Below are 27,295 nucleotides of genomic sequence, written 5' to 3' on the forward strand. Positions count from 1 at the left end.
CAGCACTTGCAATATCTTCTTATGTGTTTGACCTCTGAGCAGTAATAATTCTAACAGTTAGAAAAAATAGAAAAAATGAAGTATTTTTAACTTATGAATGGGCGATGGGATCTTAACGAAATTTGATGTTTGGAATGATATTGTCTTTTAAAACTAATTGCACATGAAGCCGCGCATGAAAGACGGGAGCTGTAATATTTTTTTCTTTTTTTTTTTTTCTTTATGTTGTCCATTGCACTATGACTCTTTCTAAAAACCTGTCTGAGATTGGGGTATTATTTGATTCACCTCTGCAAACCATTCTAATCTCCTTAAAATCTTTTAATCAAATATTTTATCCATTGTGGGGAGAACTGATATTGGTCTGTAAGATACAGGAGTGGTTTTTCAGGTTTGAGGATTGGGTAAATAAATATAATTTTACTGGTAGTAGGAAATTTTGCATCACTCCATGCATTATTACATGCTTCCTGGAGTTGAGCTTGAAACATGTCAGGTGTTCCAATCAACCACTTGATGTGTATCTCATCATAACCAACTCAGTATCCCATCACAACCTGTACTCAGATAACCAAAAAGGTAACATTAACAACTTCTTATGGAAGGCTATGGAAGGGAGGACACATACAGGTGGATTTGGCAAAACAGTGTCTAGATGTTTCTTCATGAATTTATTTGTAAAAAATTCAGCTTTTAAAGAATCAGAAGTTATTAGTTGACCCAGGTGTTTTATTTTATACTTGCAATCAAGTGTCATTCTCTTCCCATTCATCTTGCTTACATATTGGTGAATCTTAGATACTATAGTGTGATGATCTATGTTAGTCATACATTTTTCCCATGCCTCTCTTTTGGCCTGTAAACATGTTGTTTTTTCACTTTAGCTGAACTACATTCATATTCATTTGCATTGCTTATTGATGGATGTCTTTGAAATTCCTTTTTTGCTATGTTTGTAGCTTTCACTGCAATAGATCATACTTCATTGTACCATTTTTTTAATTCTCTTATTGCCACGTGGAGCACAAATGTTGGGACTTGTCTTGGGAATTACTTTGTGAGCAGCAACCATCATAATTTTGGTAAGTATTTTCACTTTATTGTCAATTTGGGAAAAGTCTTCAAGTAAAATATAATTAGCTTCTTGTAGGATTTGTCTGAAAGTGGGTCATTTACTTTTCTTGTTGATAAACTTCCTTTTTCTAGGTTTAGTTTGGTGAGAGATATTTGAGATTATAGTCTTAATGGTGCAATGATCACTTTGCAGATCTGTTACTCCACTAATTGAAACCTGGTCAACAGCAGCAGCAGGACCTAGTGGAATATCAATGGTTGAAAATTATTTATTCTTTATAGGCTATTATAGTATTAGTAAAATTCTAGTTGATTGACTTTTGGCTATCTTGGAAAGGGGTTAGGTTAGGAAAATGAAACTTTCAGGGATGGGTCTAAAGGCTAAAGTATGTTGTGGGATGGTATTTTGAAGTAAACACCTCCACTCCTTCTCCCTCTAGAGGGCCCTGAAATTTGCCTACATTACAGGTCTATACCTATTGAAATTTTGAAAAAACAACATTTTACCTTAATTTTCAGTTACCAGTTGCCTTTTCTTTGCCTTTAGTTCTGAAAATGCAATTCCTGTTATTTGAGTAGAATTCTGAGATGTATCAATGTTTTTTTTTCAAATTTTAGGAAATGTATTTGCATATTTTCAAAACCTTATAAATTGGGATTGAGCAAAGTTGTGCTGCTGAAAACAATTTTGTTGAACTTCATACAAGCAGAAGATCTATTTTGCAAGGTTTCACTTTTATAACACACGTTTATTTAAAGGTCATCACAGGTCAGGGCCCTCTAGAGGGAGAAGGATTGGAGGTGGGTACTTCAAAATAACTTATTGGGACATACTTTAGCCTGTAGACCCATCCCTGAAAGTTTTATTTTCCTAGCCTAACCCCTTTCCAAGATAGCCAAAAGTCAATCAACTAGAATTTTACCAAAAATGAGCACTCCGCCCCCTTTTCTCCCAGAATCCCTATCTTTTCAACAGCATTTCTATCCTGGTATGGACACTTTTTTCAGATTATTTAAATGTGTTTATTGGAGACAAATTAAATGCACTTTTTCTTTATTAATATACGAGCAAAGTTCCATCATTTTTGTATTATTAGTGAAAACATGTTCCATTGCAATACTATCAGTTTATCTATATCACTAACAATAATTACCATTACCCCAGTCAATACTTTCAAATTCTTTTGCGTTAGCAGACAGTCCGCCAATACAAATAGTCGAATTGAATGAGAGGAAATTCTGGCATTAAACCCCCTTATTAGGATTGTCTAAAAATGATGCTAATTCATTTGTTAACAGATATGTCTATCTATTATCCATCCATGCCTCATTCCTAGAGCAGCAGAACTAAGGTAGACAGTCATAGAGCTAAGACAGTCATAAAACCTACACAGCATATGAACACACGTCACCAATGCGAGATTGCACCCGAGGCAACATTTTTAAAAGTGAAAATCAACCAAGGATGCAATTAAAAAAGAATGGCTCTGGAAGCTGCACCGATTTTAAATACTTAAATGTACCACCTAAAACAAGAGCTTAGATTGCATTAACTAGTCAAATATCGTGGCATTGATTTTGGCTTATGAGAATAACCTTCTAAATAGAAAATTACGAGTGAATTTGGCGTTGAATACAAAAATAATGATTCTGGAGTAAATTTTCCATGATAAAAAAACATAAACTGGTGGAAGATAAGAGTTTTTCAGGAATAATCCCAGAAGTCAATAATGATAAAAGTTTAAAAAATATTTACTACTTAACTTTGTTCCAAAATGGTGGACGAAAAGAAATTCAGTCGCTTATATTTTTGCTATCAAAGTCAATGTGGTTCCAAACTTCTTCCGTCAACCGCAAAAATTAAAGTGTAAAGTAGCCGAAATGACTATTAAATGTAAGTTTCAAACAAAATTAATGCACAAACTATCTAAGTCTTGACTCGGTAAAAAAAAGAATTATTGCTTAATTCCGTGTTAGAAAAAGCCAAGCACTTATTGGAATAAATATAGACAAAGTACAAAGGGCAGTTTCAGATAAGTTCCCAAAACAAGTTTATTTTTGATTCAATAAAAAAATGAGCTAATTAAAAGCTAAGTTTTTGTGAACAAAGTGACTGCTACAAATAGAAGCTATAAATTGAGCTCAGAGCAATATATGTGAAGTTTTGACTCATTTCAAAAACTAGCTATATACAAGTCAGGTACTCTAATTCTTTCCTAATTGGGGGGGGGGCTATATTTCAAAAATTACCTTGTTGTTTTTACCTAATAACTACTTTATAGTTTAGCTATAGCCTAAATTAATCCAGCGAAACTGGCCAATTGTACCCCGTACTTTCACAGCTCCTTGTTGACGTTTTAATAAAGCAGTTTCATTTTCCTGTTCTCAACCGGAAATGTGAGCTTAAGATAGGATTCAAACAAAAACTAAGCACCGGATACCCAGATAATTTTTTTGCAATGGTGAATTCATAACCAAAATTTACTATGAGTAACAAAATGACAACTAACTTTGTGCTTTTTTGTGACAATGAAGAAATTTTAGCATAAGAAACTGAAAATAACATCATGGAAAAAGGCTTTCAAGGCAATGAATTAAATTATTAATTAAATTAAATATCTTGAAGTAGAAAAAAAGTATTTTGTACCATATTTAAAATGCAATTATAGACGAATGTTTCATGTGCATCATAGGACACAAAAATTCACAGCAATTTTTTTATCAGAGCGACTTCAAAAAGAAAGTTTGCTGATTTATAAAGCAGTTGCACCGATTTCTGGAACATACTAGAGACTCACAAAGCTTAAAAAATATAACAAATGAAACGGCTTAAAATAAAACCATATCCAAATTCTTGTTTTTGCTAAATATCAGGTGTCGAAATCTTCACAGCCTAAAGCCAGTATTCGTAGCAATGGAAGCCATTAACTGTTTTCCTTTGAAACCCAACAACTAGTAAACGTAAAATCCGTCAAGCAGCTCAATTAAACTCCAGTAGAATTTTATACCTATAGGTAATAGATAGTTTTAAGGCCGAAATGGACCAACTATTCATGAAAATACATCTCTGTTCGACTGTTTACCTGCGTGCGACCCTTCAAGCTCCGATTTTCTCAAATCTTGAGGTGGAAGACGTTGTTTGTTAATATCAAAGAAGTCCTGGTGTAGATAATTATACTAAAGAACCCTATTTTCTCTTCCAAAACTGTGTCTTCCAAAAAGTGATCAATCAAAATGAATATTCTTCGAGCAATCCAAATTTCTATATGGCCTCCAAAATGTCTCTTCTGTTGGTTTAAAACTGACGAAGATTCCTGATCTGGTATATAAACGATATCCAAGTCCTAAATTGATAAAAAAAAAAACAAGTCCAAATTTTAGACAGCCTACCAATTTTCATGCAGATACTACATAATGTGGAAAGTACAAAGAGCGCACAGGTTTTTTATGATTTTAAAAACTGTCTCTTCTTGCCCTCCCTATATACCTGAAATAGATTTATGTCCTCCGTCGAAAGCTTACAGAAGGGACTGCTGCCTCTTTAGTTTAGCATTTTGAAGTTCCTTTTACCAAGGTATTCACTTCATTAGATTAAAAAAACAATCCACCTTTCTACTGAAACTTTGGTGTTGGTGGATGGTGATGAAATCACAATAGGTCAGCTTCTGCCTCTAATCATACAGTTTTAAAATTTGTTGATGACTCCAACTCCGATAAAGGTGGCACAAGCCTTTTTTCAACTAAACAGCGAGTAATGAACCGAGAAAGGGTAGTTAAAAGGGTCAAGTCTGGTCCAAAATTCATACAGCTGGTGAACTGTCGTTCTCAACAGACAGAAAAGAAAATATTGAAAATGGGACCGAATTCAAAGTTTTACTTGTTTAATAGCAATACTAAAAAATTAACCGCTGAAATGTCAAATTGCTTAATATTCTTATTTTTCCATCTCTCAAGTTTTGTCAATTCTTGACATACATTCGACAGTCACCGATTAAAATGTAGAAGCAATTGATATTAAAAAAAAAAAAACGCTTTTAAGAACATCTGTTGGAAAATCGGAAACATTCTACGAAGGCTTTAAATAAATGAAAATGATGTTCTAGCCTTAGCTGATTTTCATTCAATTACTTTCATTACTTTAGTTATTTTATCCTTTTTTTCATCAGTGAATTTTTTTATTATAAAACCTGGACCATCCAAACCTAACGTAACTTGATGGCTAAATAAGACTTTAAAAATATTGAAAGTCAGATTAATAGTTTATTTCCCTTTGCTCGAAAGATTTCATATAGTTTTGCATAATCCAACTAGCTTTATGTTTTTTGTGGTATCCTAATAGCTTACCACACAGCTGTTTTGTCGTTGTTACTCGGGTCTTAGATCTTACAGCCATCGTCAAAGACGCGATTTTTAGCTGAATAAATAAAAAATTACATGAAATTGAAAATTGAAACCGTGACAGACAAAATAGTTCCACATGAAAACGACAACATTTTTAAAATGGTTAAATATTTTCTTGTGAACTAAAGATCGACATTAAAATTAAAAACAAAAATTATCAGGGTATGAAACAGAGTGAGACTTCCTAAAATACTGGGTATTAATGCTAAAGCTTATTCAGTGCAGTCGAAATTTTCTTAAGCGCAACAATTCTAGCCGGTTGTTCGTTTCAAACCAATTTTAATTATAAATTGGAATTTGCAGCTTAGAAAAAAACATTCAGCGAATGCTATGGTCGGCGCAAAGATCTTCTATGATCATAATTTTTATATCTTTTAACACAGCTCAAACGCATGTGGTAACTGCTTTTGCAGGATGGCTTCCAATGGCTTTTAGAGCATTGGAATTAAGTATATTAAGATACGGAAAAAATTGTCGACTTTAAAATTGGCCGTGGGTTTTGAGTCCTACCTTGAGTGGAATCAGCTATTTGGTACATCATAGCCACTATACTGACCATATTATTGCACATTTTTTGGGTGATTCCTTTAATGACTTTAGTGTATCTCAGCCCTTTCATATAGACCGTAAATTTTTAAATGAGTTTTTGTTGCAAGTTGTTTTGATGAGTCTAAAAACTCTGTTAGCACATGGTCGGCTAACTTTTTCGAAAATAAAGATGACCTTATCTCAGCGTCAAAAATCCACACAAATAGCAGATTAACACAGCTTATTACTGGGAATAGCAGATTGCTTCATTTTTTAAAATAGGATTGGGAAAGCTGACTCTCCATTGTGCTTGTGCCTTCTAATGGAAACATGCTGTGATCTTCTATTTGATTGTCCTGTTTGTTGTAGAGCAGGTATAGTAATGGAATTCGAAATGAATGAATATGAACTAAGTGTGCCGTTTTCTTTATCGCTGATAATTAGAAATAATAGAGATCAGACTATTGCAAACATATTTTTATCACGCACGAAGAGATTTGACTTTTAGTTAGTATTTATGTTTTGTTTTCGATAGTGTGTATTCATTTTTCTTTTTTTTGTAGCGTCTACGTGTATTTTTTTTTCTGTGAAATACCTGTTTTTGGTTTATTCATAAAATAAAGTATCTATCTATACCTATCTTATCCTAATGACAAAATAAAATTAGCAAATGGATCCAATAAATTAGAAGTAATGAAAAAATTTAAATCTTTAATTCATTTCTTCCTTTTATTTTTCTAGTCGTATTTTTTAATTTTCGGTGTGATGAAGAAATTTCAGCTTTTCTTTGCTAAATATTCAATGATCAACACTGACATTAATCCTCATAATCATTATTTGCTAAAGAATAAAAGATAATCTTGAAATTCATTGAATCATTGCAAAAAAGGTAATCTTTTAACCCTATCTAGAAATGTGGACAAGCTCCTTGTGTCTGTTAGTATTATGGAATTCTTAATGCAGGCTGAATTCTAAACGATATTGACTTATGGGATAGTTATTTTCCCTTTGGATAATGAAAAAAAAGACTCTATTGTTCTTAATTAAGCGATTAATGTAAAGTCTGTAATATTGTAGCACATTATTGTTTAAATTGATGATTAATATAATAAAATTCTAAGGTTTATTTAACTTCAACCAGAAATTTTAAGTGCATTATGTTGTTAGAGTTAATTCGACAGTCTATGTAAATGTTTTTGTTAAAATTCTAGTGTAGCTGCTTTTTGGCGTCTTGGAAAGAGGTTAGGGAAGGAAAAAAGGAAACTATCAGGGATGGGTCTAGAGACTAAAGTTTATCATTTGAAGGTATTTTGAAGTAGGCCTACCAACCTCTGCTCCTTCTTCTAGAGGGTATTAAACTTTGATGACCTTTAAAAATATTTTTATTATGAAAGTGAAACCTTGCAAAACAGATCTTCTGCTGAAATAAAGCATAAGAAAATGTTTTGAGCTTCTCAGCTTTGCTCCCAATTTATGAAATTTCCAAAATTTAAGAATATATTTCCTAAATTTAGAAGGAAAAAACCATCAATATGGCTTCAAATTCTACTCAAAAAACAGGAATTGCATTTTGAGAACTAAAACCAGAGAAAAAGAAGCTGATAACTGAGAATTAAGGTAAAATATTGTTTTTACCTTAAATCACATCTTCTTGTGACTAAGGTTGAAGAACATTCAGATGTTTCAACCTAACAGAAACTGAATACTTGTGTCACAGTTTGTAAGTTGATCATTTTTATTTAGATTTATACAGGACAGTCTGGTTTCATTGTTGGGTGCCACTAAATACATTGCTGACCAGGCTTGTTAGAGAACTAAAAGAAATGGGTGGCACCTAATAGACCCTGCTGGATGATACTAGTTCATTGTACTGCATCTTCAATGTTTTACCACTCTAGTCATGGTTGATACCAATCTTGAAGCTGTCAACTGATCTGACAATCATGGTAGATTTGCAGAGTGAATTCCACAGTGGAACACCATGATAAGTGAAGAAGTTGAACTTTTCATGCTTTCTGCTAAATTTTTGATGTAGTCTTAAAGGGGTTCCTTGTGTTCTGGTGTATTTACTATGATCAAAAATGGGCTTAATAGTGTCACTGGTCATCATCTTAAATGTGAGGATGACATCTCCTGTCTTTCTATGGTATGTTAGGGTAGGCAAGTCAATTTTTTCTAGTCCATGCTTGTAGGAGATCTGTTGTTTGGCAAAAGGGAGCTTGGTTGCTCTATGCTAGACCTTCTCCAGTATCTTCATGTCACACTTAAGGTGTGGATTGGCAATTGACATGCCAAACTCAAGGTGAAGATGAACAAGGGCTGTGTAAAGCTTCTTGATAACTCTCAGTTGGTGACTTATCACTGGACACTTGATCAAACCGAGGACCTTGTTTGCCTTAGCTGCTTGGTTCTGACCTGGATTATGAAATTTAAGCTTATTGTCAATGATTAACCCAAGATCTTGCTCTTCCTTGGCACTCTGAATGGGCATATTGGCACCTCCAGAGTCAACCATTTGATACCTATTGCAGGGATTGTTTAGACTGAGATGAAGGACTTTGCATTTACATGAGTTGAATTCCAGCATCCAGGTTGTTGTCCATAGACAGAGGTTGTCAAGATATTCTGGCAGAGAAGAGTAATTTTCTGTTAAGGCTGCTGGACCAAAGAGTTTATAATTGTCAGCATACAGTTCCAAGCCATTCTTGACCACCTAAGGAGTGTCATACATGTAGAGGTCAAACAGTGTTGCATGTAATTTGGTCCCTTGGGGGACACCATTCTTAATGTGGTGGTGAACTGATATGGAGTAGATGAGGTCACCCCTTTCATCATATACAACAGCAATCTGGATTCTATCAGATATGAAGCTGTGGGTCCACTGGGCAACATTATTATCCATCTGATATACTGACAGCTTGATGATCAGGTAACAATGAGACATTTTATCAGAGGCCTTAGCTTGATCCAGTAGGAACATTTTGACTGGGAAACCCTGCTCCCAGCAGATAAGCTATAGATTCATAAGCTAATATTAGATTTGCTTGATAGGCATGTCTTTCCTGAAGCCATGCTGACCACCAAAAAGAAGGCCATCCTTTGGTCATATGCAATATGATTACATCATTGGCTATCACTTCAATAATGGCAACAACCTAGGTCAGGCTGTTGGGTTGATAGTTCTCAGGCTGGGTTCTAGATCCTCTCTTGAATATTGGAGTAATAGTGGCTTTCCATCAATATGTAGGTAGGCTACTAATGTGAAGTGACAGCTTGGTCACTATATCCACAAGTTCTTTAAGGAGCCTGGGATATATACTGTCTAGGCCTTTAGCCTTGTTGAGGTCTAGTTTACTCAGCCTTATCTTAATCTCATCCATTATGACATAAATTTTTGGCATTTGGTACTCAACCACCCTGGGAGGCAGAACATGGTGGCTTGTCAGGGAGGTCTACTGAGAAGTTGGCTTCAAATGTGTTGTTCAACAAATTTGTAATGTCATCTGGTTCTGCCAGCTTTTTTTCTTCAGGGTTGAGCAGGAATGGAATGGTTTGTCTGCTCTTATCTTTAGCAGATATGTATCTCCAGAACCTCTTTGGGTTGTCTTTAATGTTCAATGCCAATTTATCTTCATAATCAGCTATAAAGTGCCTAGTTAGTTGTCTCACTTTATTCCTTGTTCTTGCGAAATGATTGCTGTGGTGTGTGCATTTGCATTTCTTATACTTTGAAAAAGCCTTCTTCTTATGGTTCATAGCCCCTTTAATAGACTGGTTCAGGTGTGGGAGTGTTTTAGTGCCTTCATGAATGAACTTGAATTGCATATCCTCTCAGCTTGGAGTGGAGTGTTCTTAAAATTTTCCCAGGCTAGTTCTATGTCTCCCTTGACAATCACTTGGTCTTATTCTACTGCCTGTCAATTTTAATAGGTAAATTAAAGTAGGTACGTTTTTAAGATTTAGAAATCAGAAGATGGTTAACATGGAAGCTTGACAATACCTTCCCAGAGTATGTTTTTGGCCTTGAACTTATTACTGAAAGTTTTATTTTCCTAACCTAACCCCTTTTCAAGATAGCAAAAAGTGGCTAAACTACAATTTTATGCTTTTTTCTAACTTTAAGGTCCTGTGTCCAGGATTAGGCAGTATTTTTCAAGATTAGGTTCAAGCTTTAAATGTGTGTCCAAGATTAGGCTCCATTGTTGTTTGCCAGTAGATATAGAATTTTGATTGCTGTTTATGGTTAATTATTGAAGTTAATATCATACTTATTAAGAAGATCTTGACAAATCCAATGGTGAAGCAATCCACTCTGTAGGTGGTATGATAAGGATTTTACAGCAATTTAGCTATTGAAATAAGGATTAGTTGTCTAAGTTCTCAATATTTTACCCTATTTCTATGTATAATTGCTGCTATCATGACAATTACACCCTGTCCTTCTAATAGGGTCAGTTATAGCCCTAGACTATATAAAAAGCTGCACAAACATAATAAATAAATAAAATTTCCATTTAAGAACATGGGGGAGGTTCAATTAATCAGATCTTCATGTTTGTTTCTATTTCCATGCGCATTTTTAAATAATATATTTAGTCAACTATTCTCATTTTTTTACAATTAAGTGATGCTATTGACAAGGCTAAGGATAAAATGTAATATCCTAGATTAGTGGATCCACAGAAGGAAACATATTAATAAAATAAAGGTAATACTAGTAGATTTCTTTTATTTGAGATATGATCCATTTAAGAGCCTTAAGGTCCTCTGGACCTGTAGTGTTAAGACTGTATTTGTGACATTACATCCCCTCACTCCATCTCTGATGCTTCTAGATAAAGTCATAATAATATGTTTCTTTATTGTTTATCTTCTTATGATATCCTGTCATGTTTTCTTTGTTAAAACAGGTTTGTTGTATTCTTGATCTGAAAACCATACTGCAGAGCAATTGCAATAGTGTTGGAGACAAATTTTATTGAAAAACGCCAATAACAATGGAAGTTTACATGACAATTTAATGAATAGAACCATGCTCACATTATAAAGTAAGAATTTCATTGGTACCACCTGATATGACCAGCTTTTCTGAAGGATACACTATAAAACAATTAGAGTAGTACCATTATATTTCATATGTGGTTTTTGATGTTTATAGTCATTTTTGTAGCAATGCACCCTCCCTTCCCCCACTAAGAGTTCTATATATAGTTCTAGGCTATTTACAAAATTAGATAAAACACTACTAATGAAATTCTTACTTTTTATAATAAAGCAAATTTCAATCTATCATATACTCTTTTAATCTTATCCATGTTTCTGAATCATTTTTCTTATAATATAATTTCACTTGATTTCATAAGCAACTCAGCTGATGACAAACATTTGAGAAATGTTGCTGAGTTACAAAATAGAAGGTAATTCCTTTTTGTAGAAAGTATCATTTTTCAAATCTGGTAGCTGAGTTTCTTAAGAAATAAAATCAAATAATATCATTAAAAAAGGATTTATAAACATGTATGGCCATGTGTAAATTCTAAAACTTGGTCAACCTATCATAGACTCTAGGCAGGCATGCATCTCCAAATGTGTCTTAGCTACTCCAGCTATTTACCAAAATACTTGGAAAACTATGGATCTTCCTATTTGCCTGCAATTCCAGGGGACTTGTTGGTATGTGTCAATCTTAAAACACAGTAGTCTGTCTGAGACTCTAAGTGGGCAAGCCTGTTAGGTTTAGGTCACTTGTTCACCTATGATTCCAAGCAAATTCAGTCGCCTGTTTTGCATACAGGTCCAGTGGACATTGTCTGTCATGAGTCAACTCAAAAATCTCAATCATCTGTTAATTCTATGACTATCTAGATTAGTTTTGCCCTAGGATGGATGGATGAATGAATGATAAGATCATCTATCAACAAGTGAAAATGACATCATTTTAATACAGTCCTGGAAAAGACTTATGCCAGCTTTGCCTCTCACTCAGATTATCTGTCTTGGCTTTTTCTCCAATCAGCCATGGCTTTATGGCAACTTGATTTTAATTCATGATGGTTTTTATGGCACTTGGAATCTACCAAGTGACATAGCAATTGCAAATTCTGTTGGTTGGTCTGTTGCTCTGCTGGTCTGTCTGTCCTGGTTTTGCTAGTTTAGGCACTTCCAGGTAAGCTAGGATAATGAAATTTGGTAGGCATATCAGGAACCAGACCAGATTAAATTAGAAATTGTCATTTCCCCCATTTGACCATCTGGGGGGGGGGGGGGAGTGGGGTTGGTTAAATTGGAAAAATTAGAAAAAGTGACATATTTTTAACTTACAAATGGGTCATTAGATCTTAATGAAATTTGATATTTAGAAGGATATCATGTGTCACAGCTCTTATTTTAAATCCTTACTGGATCCAGTGATACTGGGGGGTGAGGGGGGAAGGAACCTTAAATCTTGGAAAATGGTTAGAGTGGAGGGATGGAACTTGGTGGGAAAAATAAGCAGAAGTCCTAGATATGTGATTGACATAACCAGAACGGATCTGATCTATTTGGGGGAGTTGGGGGGGGGGTTAATTCTGAAAAAAAATTATAAAAAATGAGGGATTTTTAACTTATAAAGGAGTGATCGGATCTAAATGAAATTTCATATTTAGAAAGACATTGTAACTGATATCTCTTATTTTAAATCTCGACTGGATTCAGCGTTGTTGGGGGGGGGGGGGAGAGACTGAAAATCTTGGAAAATGCTTAAAGCAGAGAGCTCAGGATGAAACTTGGTGGGAAGAATAAGCACAAGTCCAAGATACATGGATGACATAATCAGACCAGATCCGTTCTCTTTGGTGGAGTTGGGGGGGGGAATTCAGAAAAATTAGAAGAATGAGGTATTTGTAACTTACAAACAGGTGATCAGATCTTAATGAAATTTGATATTTAGAAGGATATTGTGCTTTAAAGCTCTCATTTTAAATCCCAACCAGATCTGGTGTCATTGAGAGAGTTGGAGGAGGAGGAAACCAGAATTCTTGGAAAATGTGAAAATTGAGGTATTTTTATCCTACAAATGGATGATTGGATCTTAATGAAACTTGATATATAGGAGGATCTTATGTCTCAGATACTCTATTTTCAATTCGAATTGGATCCAAGAACATGGGGGTTGGAGTGGGGAACCAGAAATCTTGGAAACTGGAAATTTTGGAAAATGCTTAGAGTGGAGAGATCAGGATGAAACTTGATGGGAAGAATAAGTACAAGTTATAGATACGTGATTGACATAATTGGAACGGATCTGTTCTCTTTGGGGGAGCTGGGGGGTGTTGATTTGGAAAAATTTGAAAAATTGTGGTAATTTTAAACTTAAAACTTAAGAACGTAAATGTAAACTTAAACATAAATGTAAAAACAGGTGACCAGATCTGAATGAAATTTGATATTTAGAAGGAAATCATGTCTCAGAGCTCTTATTTCGAATCCCTACCACATCTGTTGACACTGGAGAGGAGTTGGAGGGGAAACCAAAAATCTTGGAAAATGCTTAGAGTTGAGAAATTGGGATGAAACTTGGTGGGTAGAATAAGCAAATGTTGTAGATATGTGATTGACGTAACTGTATTGAATCCGCTCTCTTTGGGGGAGTTGGGGGGTGGGGTTCAGTGTATTGGCGAGTTTGGTGCTTCTGGATGTGCTAGGGTGATGAAAATTGGTAGGTGTGTCAGGGAGCTGCATAAATTGACTTGATAAAGTTGTTTTCCCCAATTTGACGATCTTGGGGGCTGAAGGGAGAAGAAATATTAGAAAAAATGAGGTATTTATAACTTATGAATGGGTGATTGGATCTTAATGTATTTTGATATTTAGAAGGACCTCATGACTCAGAGCTCTTATTATAAATCCTGACGGGCATTCAGCCTCTGATTTTCCTTTTAAATCAATCTATTGAATCTTAGAATTTTGCTAGAGCTCATACCATATGTGCTCTTGGCTCTTGACTCTTCCACCCTTGTCAAAGTGCCTTATGAGCTCAAAATAGAAGGCAATTCCTTCTTGTAAATAACATCATTTTCAAATCTTGTAGCTGAGTTTCTTAAGAAATCAAATAAAATTATGTTATCAAAAAATGATTTATGAACATGGACAAAAATGTGAGATATTGAAACTTGTTTGATATTGCAGAGTATTGTTTTTGTATGTTTTCTTCAGTTTGATTTATACCCTATGGTAGTGGTCAGCAAGCTTATTAGCTAAAATCTGCATGTTTAATAAACTATTTTTGCACTAAATAAAGTAGTACATTAAATTGAACAAAGTTATCACACTAAATAAATATTTGTTGATGCAAACAATATGCTTGTATCTCCTTGTGAAGTTTGAATCAGTTAGGTGTGTATTGTTTTTTTTTATTTTATTTTTTTTTTTTGGCATGGTTCTAAGTTCTCATCAATAAGACAACTTTTCAGTTTACTTCTGATAATGCTTGAAACAAGATTGTTTGCATGTATATGCAAAACCAAAAAGGGAAAGGATGGCAAATGCAATCTATTTTAGCTGATTTTAAGAGCCAGAAATACTGTTACAAGCATTGAAACTGCTCATATCTTCTTTCTTCAGATCATTTAAAGTGGGCCACTTGTATTGTGAACTAGGGTCACGTTTTTCTCTCTCTACTATTTCCAATTTAACACAAAGATGTTCAGATTTACAGTGCCATATCTCCTTGTTTTTTAAAACCAGCAACTGTATTTCAAAGTTACCAATGTCAGTTTCAAAAGGAGAAAATTTCCACTCATTTATCATAGCATTGGCCACAATACAAGTGGCCTGCTTTAAATGATCTGAAGAAGGAAGACATGAGCAGTTTCAATGCTTGGAACAGTATTTCCAGCTCTTAAAATCAGCTAAAATAGCTTGCATTTGCCATCCTTTCCCTTTTTGGTTTGATTTTTTTTTGTTAGTGATGTTTATCAATAAAGGAATTATTTTCTTGGCAGTGCTTCAGCAGACTCAGAAAGTGAAACAATATCTCCATCTCAATATTCTGAGCAAAAAGGATATTTTTGTTGAATGTTATTGCTTCTTCTAATACCAAAAAAATTAACTTTCCTTTTCTTTGTAGTTTACAATTAAGCTTATTTAGACGAGACATGATGTCTACCACGACGTAAAAGTTTGGACCCACTGATCATTTGTTAGCTCTGGGTATTGAACACCCCTCTGAAGGTGAAATGCATTAATTTCTGGAAAAAGGGATGCAAAAAATTTTGAAACGTCCCCTCTTGATAAGCCATATTCATTGTTATGAAGTATTGATCAGCATAGTCACTCTCCATTTCAAAATGGAGTTGATGACTGTAATCACTAATTCCATAAATTTACAACTTTCTTCCATGAATTTAAAGTACTTCTTGATGAATGACACAATGGTAAACAAGTATCTTGTGATTAATTGTTTCTTTCAAAATAGCAAAAAACCCTTTTTCTTATGCTGATCATACTCTTGGCCCTATCTGTTGTTATCAATGCACTTTTTTATTGGGGAATATGATACTTGTCCTTACACTCAATTACAGCACTTGCAATATTTTCTTATGTGTTTGACCTCTGAGCAGTAATAATTCTAACAGTTCTTCTTTTAGGTCTGAATGAGACATAAATCTCACAAAAAGGTAAACTTATGCAAGATAATAATAATATACTTGTTAAAAAAATCTCTATCACAAGCCCACAAGGGGCCGAATTCAGACTTCAGAGTCAACAAAAAATTGCACAAAAATGTCAAAAATACAAAAAACAACAACAAAAAATAAAAATAATAATGTATGAGTCAATAATTAAACTGTAATAAGTCAATTAAAAAGATACAAACTGGTCAAACTCAGCTTAAAGAAATACAAGTCAGAAAAAAATTAAAAGGGACTTTTAAAAAAGGGGAAGGGGGCAAAATAAGCAAATAAATACAAAAAAGATCAAGATATATATATATATATATATATATATATATATATATATATATATATATATATATATATATATATATATATATATATATATATATATATATATATATATATATATATATATATATATATATATATATATATATATATATATATATATATATATATATATATATATATATATATATATATATATATATATATATATATATATATATATATATATATATATATATATATATATATATATATATATATATATATATATATATATATATATATATATATATATATATATATATATATATATATATATATATATATATATATATATATATATATATATATATATATATATAACAATTAAAAGGGACATTAAAAAAGTGTCAATAATTTAACTGCATAAAGTCAAAAAAAGAGCTAAAAAGATAAAAACTGGTCAAAAAGGGGAAGGGGGCAGAAATAAGTGAATAAACACAAAGAGAAACAAGACATAAAATATGTAAAAATTAAAAGGAAAACTAGAAAGATAGAGATAGGGGGGGGGGGATAACAAGAAAATAAGTGAAACAATCTGGGCAGTACCAACAGCCAATAAAGAAAAGAGAGAAAAAATGGCAGAAACTCTTGGGATTTTTTTCTCTTTTGCTTTGTAATCTTGGGTTTCATGAATGTGTAATCATGGTTTCAGAAGTATAAGTGCTGTTTTATTGATATTAAACAGACGATAATGTTAGCATAAACTCCCATAATGTTTTCCTGAAATTTGAGAGCCCTAAATTACTTAGATAAGATGAGATATTTTGGTCTTTTGAGACCAAAATATATGTTTATAAATATATATATATAGCCTATGTATATATACATACATATATATATATATATATACAACCATATATATATATATATATATATATATATATATATATATATATATATATATATATATATATATATATATATATATATATATAAATGCATGTATATATTTGTAAATGTGCTTTTGGACATGATTGTGCTCCAAGCAAGCTGCTAGAAAAAGAGTATTCCTGATAATAGTGTTAAAAAAATTGCAAGTTTTTTAAGCAAGGAAATTGCAAATTAGGTCCAAAGTACCCTATAATCACTTGATTTGTTACCCATAACCTAAAAAAAATGAAATGAAGCTAGCCAAGAGTTTGTTTTCGTTTTTTAAATAGCAAGTATGACCAAAAGAAGTGCTTGTTATTGCACTTACATTGTTTTCACCTCACTGGCAAGTGTACTAAAGCAAAGGGTAATTTTGACCATGTTCGCTTATGTAAGTTAGTATCAAGCAGGCCTTGTTTAGGGTGTGATAACCTGCATATATAAGTCCCCTCTTTTCCTTTTTGCAAGAAAAAACAAGCTGCAAACAATAGCCGAGTTTACAAACTTGGGCAGTCCCAACTGTTACCAATTAAAGATTTCACCCTGGAAAGCCTCTTTTTTTAGGCAGCATTACAGGTCCCATTCTTCCCTTATTAAATACCTCTCATTACCTCCCTCCCTATCCAATACAAAGCAACATATCCAGGTATCCTCTCCCCAAAACACCTTTCCAACCCAGATCTTTACTCATGGCCAGTCAAATCACCATTACACCTAAATCCTCCTGTAATCTCGTCTTACTCATACCCTTCCAGTCACAAACTCCCTTGCATATCCTATCCGCTCCATGTGCTCAAGATTTTGTTGACTGGTTCAGGCCTCACCTGTCATTTGCCAAAGTAAATCTGACCTCCCTCCTCCCAGAAATTTCCCACCCCACTTCCCTTTCCCAGAACCTTCTTGCCTTTCCATCTCTCCCTTTCCTCTCTTTTAAAAATCCTCTCGATTTAACTCCTTCTTACCCTATATCCAAGAAACCCCACCTCCAGCCCATTTGCTTTATCCCTTGTGCCTACCCTGTCAAAGTGAGTCAGGTCTGAGACTTTTTGCATTTAATAAATGTCTTGAAATAAATCCTAATTATTTTCACTTCCCATCAACTGGAAACAAATTGCGCCTTCCTCATCATGATTTGTCCATATCCTTGCCTATCCCCCACCTCCAAATCCCCAAGATAAATCCTTCTCCAACCCTCCTTCTCCAAAGCCCCACCCTGGAAATTCTCAAACTCATCAATTCTCCCTGTCACAATTCTCCAATTGGCTTGTTTTTTTTAAGCTCTTAGTTACTAATGCTGAAAGTTTTAATTTTGAAAAGCTTACTGAACTCGAGGTGCTTTCAGAATCAAATCTAACAGAAATTATAGCTATTGTTGCATTATGGTCCCATGACCTGGGGTCCCTGGACCTGACAAATTATTCAGAGTTTGTTAAACTATGTCCTTTAGACCACCCACTCAAGAAAAAAGGTGGTGGTGTTTTGTTCTTTACTAAGAGTAACCTTTACCCAAAGGTTATTTGATTCCCTAGTTTATCTGAGTATGATGAAATTCTCTGGCTACGTATTAGGCCAAAAGTACTCCATTGTCCATTTAATTTTATTGGAATAACTGTTTTTTATTACTCCCCAAATCAAAATATTGGTTCAGAATGTAAATTCATCCAGCAATTGCAGACAAGTGCTGGTTTTGTTCTTTCCAAGTACCCCAATGCAGATAAAGCAAGTTGTTAAAATACCATCGACTTGGGGAAATACCTCACTTGATGCTATTTTAACTAATATGTATAATTTTTACAGCCCTCACTCAGCTTTGCCCCCATTAGGAGGGAGTTATCATCTTTTGATTGTTTTATCTCCTTCCTCAAATTTTAAGCATTCTTTCTCAATAACTAATGGCACTTATTACCCTCTTCTAAATTCAGGTTTTCTTTCTTTTGGTATGTGGCTGAATACTGAAGATTGGTCTGATATTTATAGTTTAAAAAATCTTGATAAGAAAATGCTACATTCCACAAAAAGTTAATTGATAAATATCAAATTTGTTTCTCAGAAAAAAAGATTTAAAAGGGGCTTTAATAAAGAACCCTTTATTAACCATACCCTAAAAACGCTCATTATAACCAAATTGAAGCTTTTCAAAAATGGTAAACTAGATGAAGCCTATAAACTAAGAGAATCCATTCAAAGAGAAATTTGTAATTTGGCACAATTGTATTACAAAATTAAGGTCAAAGAATTGTTCACTAATAACCAGAAAATTGGTATTCTGATTATAAAAATCTATGTGACAGGAGGCTTGAGCAGCTTAACCTCAATCTACCCAAGTCTCCTGATGTTACTGTCAATACTTTAAATAGATTTCTTGCTTCCATTGTCCAGAGCCTTTCCAGCATTGTCCAACCAATAACCAACAGGAGCCATATCCCCTTCTTTTCCCACTGTTTCCCCATCTAAGATAAAAATTGAAAAACTAAGAAAAACAAGTGTTTGTCCTTTGGATATCCCGTTTTCTCTTATTAGTGCCCTTGATGACTTCCTTTTTAAGCCCTTTTCTTTCCTTTTTAACAAGATTACCAAGTCTAGGTGAATTCCAACAATTCGGAAACAGGGTTTCATATATTCTTTGAAAAAGTAAAATAGAAAGCCTGTTTTTGAAGGCATTCGTCCTATTACTCTTACTCCTATTTTCTCAAAACTTTATGAAGGATTCCTTGCAGATTGGCTAAAGGAAACAAATTCTACCTTTTACTGACCTGAGGCAATTCAGGAACCTAAAATCCACTTCTACAATCCAGCATAATGATTTTCAAAATGGATTAAATGCATTAGTGAGCAAAATTTAACTTTAAGGAAAGAATAATTTTATCTTAATAATGTGAAAAACAACGCTTCTGTTTATGTCTTGATTTCCTCTTCGACTACATCTTGATTTCATCATCTCATTGAGAAGATATAAATTTAAATAACAGCTCAGTTAAAACTAAGAGAATGAGCTAGAACAATTGTAAAAGTAGGCTTTCAGGATACTGGTTTAATTTTTTCCCATCTTGTGGTGTGCAAGTAATTGAGGACTACCTGTGGTGTGCAAATGTATTGAGTTCTGTATATGTTACTTCTTTATAGTTAGGATACAAAATATTTGATACACCACCTTTTAAGAGACTTTGGTAGTCCTAATCATATTCAGACACATGAAATAAAGGTAGTTCCCTCCATAGGATGATTCCAAGAACCCTACTAGCTTTGGTAATTGCCAGACATGCAAAAAATTGTAACAATTGAGATATCCTAGCCAATCTCCCTATTGAAACCCCCTCTTCTAATGATGATTTGAAATTTACTTTGATCTAAGAAGTAACTATCAGTTGGCTTCTAAAAATAATGATTTTTTTTCAATCTAGCATAATAGAAGGCCTAATGTTGAAACAAAAATGTTTCTCAGCCCTAAGATCGTTTTCCACTTTGGGGTTTGCCTATTTTTGTCTATAACGCTGTAATCGGCAAGCTCGTTTTGTTAAACCAGTGTAAAGGTAAAAGAAAAAAAAAAACTGGCTAAATGCCTGCTTGTTCAACTCAAAAAGTAGTTGTAAGATCATCTTTCCAGAACCAGAAGACAATAACCCTGTAATCTTGTATTTTGAGAAGTAGCATTTATGAAAAGGAGCATTTATGATGTATTTAACACAAAGATGGTTTATTACTAAGGTGCCAAAAAGGTGTGATCTGATGAATTCATTGAACAAAAGTTTCAGAATTCTGTTTCGGAACTTTCCTTCCTGCAAAGAATTTATTGTCAAATGTCAAACCAAGTCAAACGAGGGCCAAAACATGGGAAAATTAAAATGAATATTTTTAGGTGCAGACAGGGTAACTTGGTGAGTTTTCACAAATGTAAAAGGTTAAAATGTTGTTATTGAATCAGCCATACTTCAGCATCCCTTAATGGAGGAATATCAAACCTCTGTTAGGATTAAATTTTCCAGTAAATATATAAGTTGGTAATAGGAAGTAAATGACACTGGTATAAATTAGTTACTGAACTTATTAAAAAAAATACAAAGTATAAAAGTTACTGAACTTATTGTCTGATTTGTTCAGTTTTTCATCTTGCAAAGAGCACACAAATGCTTCTTCATCTGGCAATTTACAGCAATTGCTGGAATTAATTGAATAATATATTGATGCTGAATATGGCTAGCACAACCTGTTGTGGTCTATAATTATGGATAGGAGTATCAAAATAATCAAATAAAAATTTCAGTTTTGTTGGTTTCATTATGTTTTTTCATTTTTACTCCTGGCAGTTGCAACAAGTGACTAAACAATAGAAAAGAGGATAATTGTGTAGGAAAGAGGTTGAAAGCTTGAAAAATTTGTATATTAGTCTGTACAGGATTGTTTTATGCCAGCTTTGACCAAGAAATTACTTCTATACTGAATCTCATTTTTAGGGTTCCCATGCAACTTAACCCATGTAACTGGACTCTTCTTCAACTTAACTCCATATAACTCAACCTTTGTTTGACTCAAATTCTGTGCAATTCAACCCTTAGGTTAGGCTGAATTGCCTAAACGGGGCTCGAGTTTAATGATGGTTGAATTGTATGGATGTTGAATTGAATGAGGGATGAGTTGCATGGGGGTTCAGAAACATGTATACCCATTTTTGGAGTTAAGTTTGAGAGCTAGCCTAATCAAAAGTAACTATTTTTAATGCTTTATTTGGGAAATAAGTGATCTAGAGGTTTGAGCTCAACCTACCTAACCTTGTCTGAGATTTCCTTTTTTTTGAACACCTATGTTTGAATATTTTTAAACTCTCACCAAGAAAACAGTACCTTTTTGGTGAAAAGGCATCATTTTTTTGCATATCCTCTTACAGCATCAGAGGGAAACGCAACGTTTGTCGCATGTAAACTCAGCTTTAATATATCCTTTAAAATGAGCTTAAATATTTTTTTTTCTTTTTAGCACTAAATATTTTATGTAGATTCAGTAGATATTGGTGCTTTATACATTCTCAAGTTATCTTGAAGACATTGGTTTAAATGAACTATGGAAAACTTGACTGAAGTATATTCGAGTTTTTCTTTAAAAAAGTCTTTGTAGATTTTACCAAATTGCTACCTGATTTTCAACAAATTAAAGAAAAAAGAAGAATGACCTTTAAATATACTTTGATATGTAGAGATCGCATAATATGTAAAAGAGTACAAGTAGCGGGAAATTTGCCAAGTTTTCATTCCTTTCCACCTTTGAACTATCCGAGGCAAGTCACACTGGTCAGAAAATCCATAACCAGGATTTTTGCCAGAATGATGTTTTTGGGGAGGGGGGGAGAGTATAAAGAAACTAAAAAACCATTTTCCGCGCGGGCAGTATTTTCTGCAGGAGATATTTTCTCCTGTTGGGTTGTCATGTGGTGAAACGGTTTTGTTGTTAAAACCTGACCTAATTTAACTTTCTGCATCCTAATCTTTTTCTATATTCTAAATATTGATTATCGAATGTTCTTTGCAATTTTTAAGATTTCATACAAGCTCCAAATTGCTACCCTGACATTGGATATTGGACACAGCTCTGGTAATTCCGGTTGAGAGGCATTGCATTTTGCCCCCTTTTAGCCCCCATTCACCCCATTAAAAATTACAAAATAATACATTCCAGAAGCAATATTTGATAGATATAAAAATAATCTAGAAAATGATAACCCATAAAATCGATAAATTTCCCTAACTTTTATTTCCGTATTCCTATTACTATTATTCCTTATTCCCTTATTCCTATTTCCTTATTTCCTCATGTCATGAAGCCCCAATTCAGGCATTCAAAATGAGAGGCATTGCAACTTTTTAACATTTTAGTTTGCTTGAATTCTCACTCTTGATAGGACATCAATAAGAGAAAAAATCTGGACTAAAACTATCTTTCCCAATGAAGCCAAGGAAGATTGAACTTGTCCATCAGTTTGAAGTTGGATGCAAATTCATAGAAAATTGCCAAACAATACGCTTTTTTTATTCATGTAAAATATATAGTCTTACTAAATGATAATTCGAATTTCAAAATTTGGTAGATTGCTGTGCCACCCTCATTCTCCTTAATGGTACAGGTAAAAAAAAAGTTATGGAAATTTATGGATTTTATTGGTTGTCGTTTTCTAGATTATTTTTATATCTATCAAATGTTACTTCTGGAATGTATTGTTTTGCTATTTTTGGATGTAAGATTGTATTTTTTTTGTGATTGAGAGGGGCTTTTTGCCGAGATGAGTATTTATTAGTAGTAGTACTAGTTCTAATTATTTTGAAGAATCTTTTCGTGTCATTTCCATTAGAAAAGCGTTAGTAACTTCTCTAATTTTAGGAATTTGCGTGTGATTACACTACATTATAAGAAAAAAGAAGTTTTTTGAAGTTTGAAACTCTACTTACTCAGGTAACTACCTTTTTTTGTGATATGATTTAATTATGTATTATTGAACACTAAACAAAATTGCATTTCTTTTCAGTAAATATTAACATTTGACTAATATTGATATTTTTCAATATTTTTACCCAATGTAAAATTGAAGTCTCATGTAATTCAAGGAATTGTCAGAACCAGCTCAACCTTTTATACCAAACTAAATGCAAGTTGTTTTTTTATATTACCTATAATTTATTATGTAAAGACTGAGGGTTCTGGAATAATCAAAACTAGACTCCTTGACTAATCCTGCTTATCTTTTCCGGTCGAGAATGCAAAAACCAGCATTAAGGAAAATATAGACACACAGATAAATTTCTTTTCTTTTAAATGTTGAATACTAGCAATATTTTCAGAAAGAAGATGTTATTTAAATTTATTGTAATTGGAAACTAACTAATTATGCCAATTAACTTTGTTATACTACTATGTTTTTGGTTTTTTGCTGCTTTTATTTACCACATTAGTATCTCAAACAGTTAAACTTCTTTTTATTTACATGTCTAAAATAAGTGGAATCTCGTGAAACAGAAACTGATTAAAATTTTTGTAGGTGGAAACTAATTATTTATGGAAACAGATTATTAATAGGCTATTCCATTATATTTTTTTACGCTTTCGTTGCAGCAACATCATTTGTTTGAATAATAGTTGGTTCTAGTATCTTGAACAGTTAAACTTCATTTCATTCAGATGTTTAAAATTAGTGGAATTGTGAGAAAAAAATAAGTGTTATCATGGAAGCAAGTAATAACTTGGTTATATCATTACTTATTTTGTTTTTGTTTTTTGGGTATCAGTTTTTTTTTTGGTTAATGGACTTTACTTAGTTTCAAAGCTCGAAAAAATGTTATAAAATATATGATAAAACATGTCATAAAATTTGAGAAGTTTTCATAAATTCTTCGAAGTGGTTAAATTTTTTCTAATTCGAAGCACAAATAGCTACAGAACCTGTAGAATTATTTCATATGTATTGCTGGAGGGAAGAAGGTGATAGTGAAATCGCTCCTTTTATTGCACCAATATTATTTGTTCGAATAAATATTCGTATTATATCTTAAAAAGTTAAACTTCTTTTTCTTTAGATGTTCAAAATTAATGAAATGTTGAAAAGAAGGAAACTTTTTTTTTAATGTTTGGTTTTTGGTTAGTGGGCTTGATTTGTTTTAAAGTTCTAAGATATACAATGAAAGGGAGAAAAAAAAACAACCCACAATAAATATAAGATAGATGAGAAAGATACGCTGGCTTCGCCTGCCGGTTCACAAATAACAGCCTTTAGTGTAACTTATTGTTGTGTTACATTTCTTCAGCAAAAACAAAAAGAAAATCTGCAGTTTAAAATGATGAACTATTATTTTCTAGCTTTCGTCATTTTTTTTTACTAGCTTTGTTTTTTGGTCAATATACTGAATTTATTTTTAAAGCTCGTAGTATAATATATATACTGAAGATATGTCATACAATATGAGACATTTTCATAGACTCTTAGAAGTGGTTAATTATTTCCAAATTCAAGACAAAAACAGCTGCAGAATCTGATTAGTTCAAATGTGTTGCTAGAGCGAAGGAGGTGACTTCTTATTGCACCAGCTTTATTTACTAGAATAAAAGACAGTTTTACAGGGGAATTGCCGCTTGACTTGGGCCAAAATACCGCCGCCCTTAGATATACACCAGACATTTGGCCAATTCTTCTTACATTCTCGCCATTAAATATGCCCTCCTATATTCTCGCCCCTCCTCTAATTCAGTTAGGTTTTGCGCTAATGACCTAGCCCACTATTTCGTGGAGTTTCATCATATAAGCCTATTTGTTAATTTTGGCATTTGCAAATTAATAAAACTTGGCTCTTGGATTTATGGATGGGCTCCCCAGTTTTAGCTTTTATATTGGACTCGGTAGAACTGTATTTTTGTATTCGAAGGAAATGACAAGAAATACTACTGCTACTATTACTAACAACTTACCGCAGCACCAAGCCGCCTGAGGCCAACACAGCTACGCACACTCTCCGTCCCAATCTATTCAAAGCCCACCTCTTTACAACCTCTCACCCCAACCGCGGACGACCTGCTTTCTGTTTAGCCCTCGACGGTGGGGTAAAAAGGACGATCTTCGGCAATCTGTCATGCTTCATCTGCAGAATGTGCCCAAGTCATCTCAACTTTTTCTCGTCATAGTCCTAGAAAGCTGGATAGAACCGCATTTTTCATACAGCCTTCTGTTTGAAATACAATCTGTCAGCCTGGTACCCAGAACAATCCATTGGCAATTTTTTTGGAAATACTCCCTCCTTTTCAATAAACAGTGTATATTTTAATACTTTTCTTTTTTTTACACTTTAGTCTTAAGTATATATCTACTATATGCAGTATATGATTTATTCAAAAACAAACTCGTCTACGTTTTTTATTTATTTATTTGTTTTTCTTAGGCGTTTTTTTTATTTGTGCATCAGAGCACCTCATTGACCTAACTGTGTTGTTTTTTAAGATGATATTCTAAAAATTAGTATCATCGCCGAAAAAGAAAAAAAGAAATATTTGGATTTTGTAAAATCACTACATTTACTCGCTAACCGATTCCAGGAGGTCGAGATATAAGCAGTTTTCATGTCATTAATTTCGTTTTCTTTCATCTATTGTATTTATTTTATTTGTCTCATTTAAAAAAAAAGAAGAACCAGTCATACTGACTTATCGAGCATGTATTTGTTGGATTACTTCATTGAAAGAAAGCCAGTGCTGGCTTTTTGTAGATTCAATTTATGTTTAAATGAATGGGCCAAGAATCAAAATTAAGTGATTCATCCAAAATACGCAGTGCTGCGTTGATTTTACTCAACAAATCGCAAGTGAAATCAGAGCATTAAACTCTACCGAAGCATTAAAAAAATGCATAAGATAAGATAAAGCTCTAAATGAAAAGTTAGAAGTTATTTAGAAGTTTGAAATAGATTCAGTTAGAAATTATGCACTGCCACCTTAAGAAAAAACAAAATACAAGTGGAATATGTTACATGGTGGGGGGGGGGGGCATTGAAACGGGAAAGCTAAAACGTTTTAGGTTTTTTAAACTGTGGAGCCTGTGTAGGTGTTTCAGGGTTGTCGTAAGACGTCTTGTAATTATCACGCGTTTTATCAAGGGGTAAGCTATGTCGCATTTCTTTTCAGGATAAGCTATAATTATTTAAAAATTAAAATAAGGATAAAAAAGCTTATGTTGAATTAAATAGCAAAAGTAGCTCATAAAGGTTTCTTAAGGGTCTTGGATGAATATCTTTCACATTTGAAAAAAAAGAAATATATTTAAAATTCATGGTAGCACATAGAAGGTTGTGGTGAAGCAGTCGACCTCGTCACTAGCATGTGGTGTAATTATCATTTAAATAAATGAAATGCAAATAAAAAATGAATAGGAGCTGATTCGAGTCTAATAGGATTATGCGCAGATATTCACGCGCGTCCGTGTGAGAATTCTTGTGAAGATTAGCTGTCATTAAAAAGAAAGAAAAAACACATATCCAATTTTAATATTAAAGAGTTAAAGAAGCACACCAACTAATGTACTTTTCCTCCTTGGTAAACTGTAAATTAATCTAGTTCAGAAAAAATGAATGCTTATGCTGTTTTCAGTAAAAACGAAGAATGTAATTTTTTTTGTGTTAGATGTTTGAATACCTGTGCACTGGAGACTGAAGTACCCTCCGTTGAAAAATAGGAAGATAGTGGCCTAGAAATGCAGTTTTGCTATTCGCCCTCCGCAGGAAAAATACTCTTGATACCCCTCCCCCTAGAAGGGTCGGACTTATTCGCACCTATGGATGTTGTCCTTGATTTAAAGATAGTTTATTTTCTTTTTCGGTTAGATCTATATGGCAGACATAGATAGATTTGGTAAATGGTAGATTTTTATAGCACATTCCTATAACTTGTTTTTGGTCATTGTCGTAGCCGAA

The 27,295-nt window shown here is 33.3% G+C and overlaps 1 protein-coding gene across 2 annotated transcripts in view; it reads left to right on the forward strand.

The window, feature by feature from the left end:
- LOC136029549 (E3 ubiquitin-protein ligase HUWE1-like) overlaps positions 1 to 27,295 on the forward strand; it is a 54,035-nt gene that overhangs the window by 8,839 nt on the left and 17,901 nt on the right. Inside the window, exons 1-2 of one of the 2 annotated variants that reach the window (XM_065708023.1) lie at positions 6,833 to 6,891; positions 23,227 to 23,300. The gene's annotated coding sequence lies outside the window, so the exon portion shown is untranslated. Of the gene's footprint in view, positions 1 to 6,832; positions 6,892 to 23,226; positions 23,301 to 27,295 lie in introns of those variants that run through there. The other variant, XM_065708024.1, reaches the window with a different exon arrangement.

This window comes from Artemia franciscana, chromosome 7 (assembly GCF_032884065.1).
Source record: "Artemia franciscana chromosome 7, ASM3288406v1, whole genome shotgun sequence".
In the NCBI taxonomy this organism is placed as follows: domain Eukaryota; kingdom Metazoa; phylum Arthropoda; class Branchiopoda; order Anostraca; family Artemiidae; genus Artemia; species Artemia franciscana.